Here is an 11,625-nt window from a genome sequence, read left to right as displayed (position 1 = left end):
GGCTTCACTTCATCGATTTTGCACTTTCACTTAATGGCGGCGGCACAGCAAGCAAATAAGGCGATCCCAGCGCTCGTTCGCCCAATTTATAAATTGTGGCTTGTACGTTTATGCCCCGTGGTTAAGCGGGCATTTCGCGTTTGGTTAAATTTACCGTAAGTAAACGTTTATATATGTACTTACATATACATATATGTATGTAAGTATGTATATACACATATGTGTAATGCATTAAAGATCTTTGCTTTGCTCATTTCCTACAATATTCAGCGCCCTTTTCGCGTTTTTGCATGTGTGGGTGTGTGTATGTGTGCTGCAAATTTCGCATGCAATTTCGCCACAAAGTAGAAAACAACAATGAAGGAGCGGAAAAAACGAAAATTATGAGAAATAAGACGTTTTATAGTTTTCACACAACCAACAAGCCAAACAAAGGAAGAAAAAATTAAAAAAGAAAAAATTAAAAAAAAAAAAACATATTAAATGCATATTAAATTACATAAAAAAATATACAAAACAAAAAAGTGAACTTTAGGTCGTATAATACCCCTCACAGGCGTAATTTTTATGCCATGAAAGGGTATATAAAAAGATGTTTAACTTGATTTTGTTCGGTCAGTTTGTACGGCAGCTATAAGCTATGGTGGTCCGATCAGAACAATATAATCGGAGATAACATTATAATATTGGAAAATAATACATGCTAAATTTCATGAAAATATCTCGTCAAATGAAGAAGTTTTCCATAAAAACACTTGATGCCGACCGTTCAGTTTGTATGGCAGCTATATGCTATAGTGGTCCGATCCGCAAAATTTTGTGGGAGAATATACTTTTCACTTCGACAATAATCCATGCCAAAATTCGTAAAGTTATCTCGTCAAATGAAACAGTTTTCCATACAAAGACTTGATTCCGACCGTTCAGTTTGTATGGCAGCTATATGCTATAGTGGTCCGATATCGGCGGTTCCGACAAATGAGCAGCTTCTTGTCGAGAAAAACTCGAGTGAAAACTTCTAAATTCATATTTTAAAAAATGAGCAACTAGTGCGCGTATATAAATGTTTTTTATAGGGCTTCCGACGTTTCCTGCTGGGAACGTAATTCCTGTTACAGCTATAAAAATGCAAATAAAACAAGTTTTCTGCCCGTTTACATGTACTTGTATATATTTAACAGCGTACATACATATGTATGTATGTATGTCTACAGATTTTTGCGCTCTCCCCCCTGCAACATGCACACAGAGGGCCGGACCACCCATTTTTCGCCATTTCGCCGAAGAAAGCACTAAAACACCATTCCCTACAGGAACAATAAGCATAAACACAACAAAAAATAACAGCAACAACAATGAAAACAACAACAAGCAAGCACGTTCTTCATTCATGGCGCAAAAAGTTCCCAGCATTACCCGTTCACTTGGCACACCGAAGCGAGTGGAATCGAAAACTCAACTTCATTGCACTTTTGCTACTTAATCATGCAGCTAACAGCCAGTCAGCCAAGCCAGCAGTCAGCAGCCAGCCGAAAGAGGTGCAGTATGCATCAGAAAGTCTACACTGATTCAGACAATCGGCCAGCCAGTCAGTCACTAAGTCAGCGCGTCAGCGCAGACAATAAAGTGTGCGTCAAACGACTCGCCGACAGTTGAAGTGTACGACTGAGGGGGCAGCGAGATGATTAGTTTAATATTGCAGAAGACCAAGTGAAGACTGATGCTTGTAGATATGTGTGTTTATTATGCTGTTATATTTACAGGAGTGTATGTATGTATGTGTGTAATTGTTTATATGTTGGCAATCAGCTGTGTTCATATGATTATATTTATGTAGGCATGTTTGGACTTGAAAGCGGGGAGCTCAAAAAGTTGGAAAATGAGATAAACTTTTACTTCGAGATTTTGGTAGAATGCAATAATAAAGGATGTCTGTACAAAAGAAAATAACACTTTTTAAGCCTTATTTCAGTTATAATTTTTTTAAAGGTGGCAACTCTATTCAAAAATGTTAAATTAAAGTCTTTCAGAGCAGTCTGTGGATGATTTTTTGAATGAAGACCTCTTTTTTTAGTTATAATATTTTTGGAAGGTGGCAACTCTTTTCAATAAGCTTTAAGTATAATCTTTCAGATCTTTCTCTGGGCGATTTTTGACTAAAGCACATTATAAAAAGTTTGGTTCAAGACTTTTTTAGGACTTATTTCAGCTATAATTTTTTAAAGGTGCAACTCTATGCAAAGAATCTATATTAAAATCGATCAGAGCAATCGGTGAACGATTTTTTGAGTGAAGCACATTATGTAGGACTTTTTTAATTATAATTTTTGAGAGATTTTGTAAGGTTTTGTCCAGTTGTATTTTTATCAGAAAGGTGGTAACTCTATGAAAAAAGTGTAAATTAGTATCTCCAGAGCAATCTGTGAATAGTTTTTTGGCTAAAGCAAATTATGAAAATTTTTCTGCAGTTGTATTTATTATAAATGTGGTAACTCTATTCAAATAAAAGACTTCCGAAAACTTTTTTTTAATTCTAGAAATATTTAACCATTATATAAAGCATTAAGCACCAATATTATTTGCTTCAACACTTTTTGACCTCCCCTTCTGAGCATATAGGGGCGCCACCAGCCATCACCTCGGCTACGAAACAGGGCGAAAAGTCATGACTCTTTGTGCTCGTTGTCATTCTATACGAAGTAATTGTTGTTGTTTTCATTTATCCTGTTTTGTTTCCTAGTTTTTTCTTCTCATGGCCAAGAGTTGTGATGCTCAACGCCCGTCTTCAGTTTATTTTCAATACATTTCTTCTCTTATTGTGGTTGTGCAATAAGTTTGACTTTAGCGTTTATTCGTCCGTTCAGTCACATGGTGTTACGAAAGATCAATGAAGTTGACGTTGAAGTCAACACGATTTTGTACTGCTTTCATTTGTGTAAGTCTGCGCTGAAGCTAAACGCGTGTTTTTTTTTTTTGTCTTTTTTTTTTTTTTTTTTTTTTTTTTTTTTTTTTTTTTTTTTTTTTTTTTTTTTTTTTTTTTTTTTTTTTGTCTTTTGACTTTTCATCATTGTTATGGTTGTTAATCTTCACTCAGTTTAGTATTGGTTTTGGTGTAATTGTAGATGATGGTGCACAGTGGTTGGGACGTTGAGAAAATTTAATCGGAGGATGCCTCTATTTCTTCTTAACTACTTATAACTTCTAAATATTTCCATGTAGAGTTGCCACTTGCTTAAAAAAATATTATAAATTTATATTATTCTATTTAAATAAAATATAATATGAAATATGTGCCGCAAGTTATGCATTCATATAAATCGTTTCAAATTTTTTTTGAAACTTTAAGATTATACAATTTATTTATATGTTGCCATCTATCAACCCAACTGCTTTATCTAAACAAAACATTACGAAATGTATGCGAAAAGTTAAAAATATTGACAGAAATAAAATAAAATGTCTTGGAAAGCCTTTAATTTAAACTATTTTTAAACAGTGTTGCCACCTTACGAAAAAGTGTAACGGAACAAAATTTTTGGTATTGCCATTCAGTCAAAAATCGTCTACAATATACTCTGAAGGGGTTTAACTTAGACTCTTTGAATAGAGTTGCCACCTTTTGATAAAATATAACTGTGAAAAATTTTACATAATGCATTTCAGTCAAAACCCGTTAAAAAATTCTTATAGATTTTGAAAAAATATAACTGTAAAAATTTGTACGTAATGTGTTTCAGTCAAAATCCGTCAAAAAATACTTATAAAGCTATTAATTAGCTTAGAAAGCTTCTAATTTACACTCTTTGAATAGAGTTGCCACCATTTGTAAAAAAATACAACTGAACAAAATCTTACATGATGTGTTTTAGTCAAAAACCGTCAAAAAATACTAATAGAGCTTGTAATTTCCACTTTTGAAATATATTCAAGATAATTGAATATATACATACGTATGTACATAAAATGTAATGCTTTCAGAAAAATCGTGCAAAGAAATATAACCCACGATTTTTTTTTTTCAATTGAGACATATAATAGTTGCCACCCTAAAAAAAGAAAATTGAAAAATATGTTTTAAACTTTATATATGCTAAAAAGCCTTCTGAATTTTTTAAAAATTAAATTCATTGGTAAATTAATTTTTGACCTTGGTAACTAGTTTCAAAATTAACTGATCCAAATGTAACTACCCCAAAAGTAACTAGTTCCGAATATAACTACTTTTTAAGTTAATAACCGTAGACTTCAACGAAATTGTATCTAACTTTCAGTTAGTATTAAAGTAGCTAGTTACAAAAGTACTTGTTTGTAAATTGAGAACCTTTTCAAGTTAACTTGCAATTTTTTTAGGTTTTCATTGAGAGACGACAGAGAGGATCTAAGCAGATGCACCACGTCTCTCAAGGCTATTCCGAAGAATGGCTTCCATGACGCCTTCAATGCTTGAAAATCGGGCTGGCAAAGGAGCCTGTTTTGAATATTTTTAAAGAATTGTAAGGATTGGTTCAATAATTTTTTGTATATCGACTCAGTCTTATTACTTTCCGGACAAACCCTGTAGTGTGTAAATTAAATCAGTTAAACCCAACTCTGAGAGCAATAAGACATTTAAGTATCCTCTATGGCACAGAATAACGGACATCTAATCTGCTCTATATGTCTCACTTTTGATTGAGGCTGCCGCTTCGCTGAAAATTTTCAGTTGAATGGCACATAAGTGTCATACAATTTTCCACCGTTTCCCTTGTACTTAAAAAGCGAGAGCAATAAAAAAAAATGCTCAGAGTTTTCAAAGCACTCTGGACATCTCGGACAATTCAAACTAAAGTCTGTCTGACGCACCCATGTCTACTTAGTATTTGGGTTAGGTGGAAATTATAGTCCCCATGCCATATATCGATCCACGAATGGTTGTCCGTTATCAGTGTGTGGATTGACCGTCCTTGACTCTCTCTCTCTCTCATCTCTTTTAGCTCCTTTGGCTGACTAATACTGACTACTCGTATTACTTCAGCAACGTCACTTGATATTGTGCGGAAAGCACTGATAAGTCTGAGTGCCGACAGCCTGTGCAATGTGCTTATTTATTTGGCATATGACTTATTGTCTAGGGCCTGGATCCGTTGCTTTTGGTTTTTGTCTCCGTAGCACCACACCATACATCCATCCTTCCATAGAAGGGGGCCTTAATCAGTATCGAATAATAGTCGCCTGTCTGCAAGTATGTGTGTATGTGTCTGTTTAACATTAGCCAATTTAGAGAAGCTGCAATTTAAATAGTTACACCCAATTAGCTTTACCGCTAGAAATTCACTTTCATTTCCGCACACACATACACATACGCACAAATTTCATTCGATCGTAGCAAAATAAATACTGAAAAAGCAACCGATGGCAGCACCAATACTTGCACACACACACACTATGCGGCGGCGTTGAGTTATTTGGGTTTTACACCGCGCAAGTTTGTTGCTTAAGTCTTTTGTGGCCCCGGCCATAGTAGGCTCACCTTAAAATTTTCTGTTCACCGAAAAATAAATTGAATTTTCCAATTTTCGCAACAAACGCCTCCACTTTGGGGGAAAAATACACAGCAATTGCATGTCGGCTGCACCTTGTGAACATATTGCCGAAGTGTTGCAGCTCCGGTACCCCTGCTCCCAAGCGCCGCTATTCTCACGAACAAATATTTTGTATATACTTGTATACTCTTTTTTTTTTAATTTTTTATTATTATGATTTTCGCTGTCTGCTTGTGCGGTTTAGTCGCACATTTATCATTTAGACGAGGGCATGGAAAAGTCAACCTCAGCTCAGCATCACGCTCGTCGCAATCGTGTTGGTGTGGATGTGTGTTTTGCATAATGTAGTAGTTTGTTGCGAATAACAACAACAAAAACTAATATGTTGCATGCAAAAAAAAACAATGTTTATAAATACAAAGGAAAACTGTCGAAAATATACGGTAAAATTAAAATAAGCATTATTGTAAGAGTTTAAAACAAAATAGCCGACAGAGTTGCCATATAAGCGTCGAATATATATGTAAATGCGTATACAGAACATACAATTTTATATATTTCCATGTCAGCTACTTCTTTATAAAAGTAAACGAAATAAAATTAAATAATATGGCAACTCTGGCATATCTTTTGACATCGGCTGGTGTGAATTTAGGTATTTTAACATTTTTATGCCGTTTCCAAGCCTTAAGCTTAACAAGCCTTAGCTTGTTATTTCCATTTTTTGATAACTAGAATTCTGTAAAGATGGCAACTTTTTTTAAGAAAACTTTGAGCTAAAACTACTTTTTTCATGTCAGCTTTGATAGCTACATCTTTTTTATATTTCTTTACAAAAGTAAGCGAAAATAAATTTTAAAAAATGGCAACTCTGTCATCTCTTTTGCCACCGGTTATATAAATATGTGTAAATTGGGGTATTCCAACATTTTTTCGGAAATTTTCAAGCCTTTATTTTGCAGCTTATTATTTCTATTTTTGGATAGCTAGAATTCTTTGGTGATGGCAACTCTGTTTAAGCCTGCTTTAAGTTAAAAGCTTCGGCATTTAACTTCAAATAAATTATATAAATATTGTAAACAATGGCAACTCTATGGAATTCTATAGTTATGGCAACTCTGTTTAAGCATGCTTTAAGCTAAAATTTGCATAAACTGTTGTTTTATGGGCATTTTGACAACCATTAGCATTTAAATCCAAAAAAATATATAATTATTGTAAATTTTGGCAACTCTACTAAATTTTTTATTGAAAAATAAATTTTGATTTCCTTTTATGTATATACAAATATTTTTTCATATTTTTTTGTTAATCTGTAATGACTTCTTCGGCTCTCATAACTATGATTTTTCTTTAATTAAAGAACACTATAAATGTTATTACATGACAACCCTATTTCAATATATTATACGAATTTGTCAAATTATTATATTTCACATACAAAATACTCTTTGCAAAAAATTTTTACCAAGAGAATCAATTTTTGCAAAAATGTACCGATTTTATAGGTATGTGCTGTCAAAAATGCTTTCGGACTACTCTTTATTTGGCCACCAATGCGAAATGCTTGACTTAAGTTTAATTAAATACGCCTAGTGCTCAAATATGAGGCGTTTTTCAAGATGATATTCAGCCAGCCCTGAGGTTGATATACGGTTCAAGAGTCGCTATTCTATATATAAACTTTCCAGATGAATAATAATAGCTAGAAGCTGTGATTAAAAGCAGTTTATTTACTACAGTCTAATAAAGTAAGAGCTTGATAATTGTTTGAAGAAAAGCCTCAATAGTTCTAAAAAGACTTTTGGAGGTGTGCGACTTTGTGAGAAAAGTATACAATTAGTATTACGCCTAATAACAGAACCAATGAAAAACATTTCGCATTTTCAAAGAAGAGTATTAGAAATGTATGAAGTAATGCTTTTTGAAGACAGATGAACATTTTTATACATTATATTCAGCCGGATATAAGATTGTTATATGGTTTAAGAGTCACTATTCTATGTATAACCTTTCAATATGATCCATATACTCGAGTCGTTTTAATTACAACAGTCCAATAAGTCAACACCTAGATCATTGTTAGAAGAAAGGCCTCAACAGGTCGTAGTACTGTAAAATATGGCGTCAATCAATCAAACACGTGAAATGAGCTTTCCAAAAAGGTATAGCATGACCCGATGCGACGAATAAAGTAGAACTACGTGCTCTCAGCGCCAACTAGCGAAAATACCGCAAGACTTTTTTGACAACCTAATATTAATTTGTTGGACTGAAAAGTGACAGAATGAGGGAATTTTTTTTTTCTTGTTTCCTGTATATTTATTGTACATGAAATAAAAATATATCTATCTATCAAAAAAAAAAAGAGATGAACACTTTTACACAATGAATACGATATTACGATATATTTGTAAAGCATACCTATAAAAGACACTCCATCTAATCTGGTTACGGTCATTAAACATAAATAAAATGACAAACATTACGAATAAAAAAGACAATCGAATCAAACAAACCGAAAGTAAATAAAATGAGAAATAAATTAAAAAGCTATGATAAGAATAATAATAAAAATAAAAGAACTCTTAAGTAAAGTATAGAAAAATTGAAGGCGAATGAGTAAATGAAGACGAGCAAACAATGACGCGCCAATTACCACTACTGACCTACTAAGGCGTGCAGGCGCGTTCATTAATGTTAATGCGGCGAAGACCACAACAACGCACGGCAGAAACAAGTGTGCGCGCGCAAGCAAAAAAAAAAAGTAAAATGAGAAAATGAGAGAAACAAGTAGACGGTACTACAGAGGCAGACGCACAAACAGACACACTGCGCAAAGCGTAGAACGTGAAGCGATGATTAAGCAACGCAAAAGCCGCAGCCACAGAGCTGGCAGGCTCAGCAGTGGTAAAAAGTTGTAGTAGCAAGCTTGTAGTTAAACGTTTTGGCGTCACACAGCGGTGTTCGGTGTATGAAATGCGCAAGCTCGTAGTAGTTGAGCATCCAATCAGCTGTGCGCGTCAGCTATGCTGCTGTGGCGGCAAGCAGAGTCCGATGCAGTCACACAAGCATTAGTATGTATGAATACTTGTAGTTTCTAGCAGCTGGGTGACTTGCTCACTGAATGGTTGAGTGTCTGACTAGCCAAAGGTTCGACCATTTGACCAACAGTTTGTCTAGCTGTCTGTCTGTTTTTAAGTATTGGCTAGTACATCTTCAGCGCCTACACATTACTTTCTGGCATACTAAATTGCACCTCAGTGAACAGGGTAGAGATTGTGTAGTAGTCGTTACTATTAAAAATAGTAGTGGTAAAAGTACTAAATATTAAAAATAGTAGTAGCTAAGATGGTAGTTGTAAGCGTAGTATAAAAAGTAGAAACAAGCAAACCGAAAAGTACTGCGTCATAAAAAATTGATGCCGTGCGTTTGGGTGGTTTAAAAATAGTAGTGATAATTGTAGTAGAAAAACAAAAATGTGGTAGTTCAATAAGTAGAAATACGCAAAAAATTACTTCGACGACAAAAAGTGACAAATAATGGTACAACATAATATTACGAAAAAGTATTAGGAATAATAGTAGTAGATTTTATAGTAGTAGAATTTATATAAATACTAAGCGAATAAATTTGTAATACAAAAGAAAAAAGGTTTTACATATTGCTTAAAAAGTAGAAAAGTTCTTACTAACCTTTAACTGGCCTTATCACATTGATTTTGGCATTTCGTACTAAAAAGGATTGAATCATTTGTCTCTAATGCTCGTTATTGACGGTGGACATCGCCTTCAGTTTACAAAATTTATAGACTGAAGATATATTAAGCAAACAATCCAGTCTAGAAAATAAAAAGAATTACTTCAGCGCGGTTTAGAAATAGTAGTAGGCAAAAATGTAGTAGAAAACTAGAATACATGGCATTTAAATAATGAAATTTTTTCGAATAGTTGTTTAAAACATAAGAGCACATACACATAAACAACGTAAAAAGTAGTAATAAAAATAGTAGTAGACAAAAAAGTAGTAGAAAACTAGAATAAATAGTATTAAAATACTGAAATTGTAAGAATATTTTCATTATAGCATAAATCACCACCTCATAACAGAACTTAGAAAAATGTAAGTCTGCAACTTTCATAATAAGTATTAAAAATTTCGTAGTATTGAATTTGGAGTTTTCATAAATTGTGTATTTGTTGTAATTGCTCATAATAAATTGATAAGAGCAAGATATGACAGACGCCCAATTTCGAGAATAGTAGTAGTAAAATAGTAGTAGAAGTAAAAACTAGTATTGGTAGTCAGTAGCAGTAATAAAATAGTATTGGTTGCACCATAATAGTATGGTAGTTGCAGCCGAAATATACTAATGTATATAATAACTAGTATTGGTGGTAATGAAAAAAAGTAGTAGTAGTAAAATAGCAGAAGAAAAAATAATATTGGTTGTAGTAAAAGAAGAAGAAGAAGAGTAGTAGTACTATCAAAATTCATAAATGTAGCTACAAATATAATAACAAAAAAACAACAACAATTAAACAAATCCATGTGTACAAATGTGGCAAATCGCTCATCACTCGAATGCTACAGCGGCGCTAACAACATGTCTGTTAACACTGTTTTTATTTTTGTTTTTGTTGTTTTTACTCTTTTCACCTTTTCGCTCCTTTTTTGCCTTTCTTCACTAGCACTTTACTGTGGTTTTAGTCTCTTTTAGTAACTTTTTGTTTTTGTTTGTTTTCAGTAGATTTCTGTCGATGCCGCGAATAATAAATAAGAAAAAGTTATACTTCAACGCGTAAATTGCAGACGAGCATTGGCACGATGGCAATATGTGGGAGACGCGCGGAAAGGCATGCGGTAGTAGTAGAAGACACTAGCGGCACTCTTTGCGGCGGCGTCAAATGTGACTGTTATACGAGCGAGCGCCTAACAATACGCCAGAAACGCGCGCATACACACACACGCACGCAACAAAGTCAACAATGCAAACACGCAGCAACATATATATGTTGCGCACACTCAACTACCCACAAACGCTCTCTCAGGCATTAGGAAGCGCGCTTCTTTAACAACCACCCGCCGCCTGCCGCACAGCGCGCATGCTTTGTGGCGCGCTACCAACACTATCAGCAAAAGCAGCGTGCCGCCCGCTACCCTCCACCTACTTGCCGCTTTGGTGCTTGCCAACGGTTTGACATTAGCCGCTGCCGCTCACTTAACTGCCTCTTGCCACTTAACTCAACTTAGCCATGCGCGTCTGAGACTCTACGCCCGAGTCTGAGTCTGGTTCTGCGCGCGGCTTTCATGTTGGCTTATTGGCTGCTGCTGCTGCTGCTGCCGCCTTAGCCACTTCTGCTTTGACTCGGCGCTGCCATCACACTTGCTTTATGGCTTATGGTTTGTCTGCGCTGTTTGGTTTGGTGGCGTTTGGTGTTTGCTGCTGCCTGCTGCCTGCCATTCGGTGTTGATGATGTTTTCGCCGCTGGTACGGCGCACAGTTGTAAACGTGAGTGCCAAGCGTGTGAACGTGATTTTCTTCTTCGCCTTGTTTTGTTTTTGCTTTCGGTTACTTAGCCAAGCGTCGCGTACTACATTTGCCATTTAGTTATTCTGTGAACTGCTAGCAGGAAGTGTTCATGAAATATAAATCGGCCGAAGATAAAACGGCAACGGCATCAGCAATAGCAACGACAACAGTATCAACGTTAAATAAATTAAAAACTCATAAAAGGGAATTAAGGTGGCATATCTGCGCATGTGTACGCATGCATACAACGCTGTGTGTGTATGTGTGTGGTGCGTTGCAGTGAAATACAATTCAGCGCTGAGGTGATGTGTGCATTTAGAAATGTAACAAAGTTGGTGAAATTCATATTTTGTTGTGTAAGTGTTGTTTGCACGTGAGAAAAGTGCATAAAGTGCTTCGAGACAACGGTAAAGTAAGAGTGAAGTTTAAGCGAAAATTAACTTTTTAATATAAAAAAATGAAATAAAGTTAATAATAGTGTTAAACATATAAATACTTCATGCAAGGTGCTGAGAAAATAAAAAATAAATAGATAAATGAAATAAAATGAAAAATATAGAGAAAGATAAT

The 11,625-nt window shown here is 34.8% G+C and overlaps 1 protein-coding gene across 1 annotated transcript in view; it reads left to right on the top strand.

Annotated features, from left to right (window-relative positions):
- Window positions 1-11,040: 11,040 nt before the first annotated feature.
- Window positions 11,041-11,625, top strand: part of LOC108967399 (protein spaetzle 4) — a 26,864-nt gene continuing 26,279 nt past the window's right edge. The window contains exon 1 of the mRNA XM_018930782.1: window positions 11,041-11,411. The gene's annotated coding sequence lies outside the window, so the exon portion shown is untranslated. The remainder of the gene's footprint in view (window positions 11,412-11,625) is intronic.

Source organism: Bactrocera latifrons, unplaced genomic scaffold, assembly GCF_001853355.1.
Source record: "Bactrocera latifrons isolate USDA-ARS-PBARC rearing strain unplaced genomic scaffold, ASM185335v1 scaffold_187, whole genome shotgun sequence".
Taxonomy (NCBI): domain Eukaryota; kingdom Metazoa; phylum Arthropoda; class Insecta; order Diptera; family Tephritidae; genus Bactrocera; species Bactrocera latifrons.
Note: the sequence above shows the minus strand (reverse complement) of the source record. Positions and strands in the feature narration are given on the sequence as shown.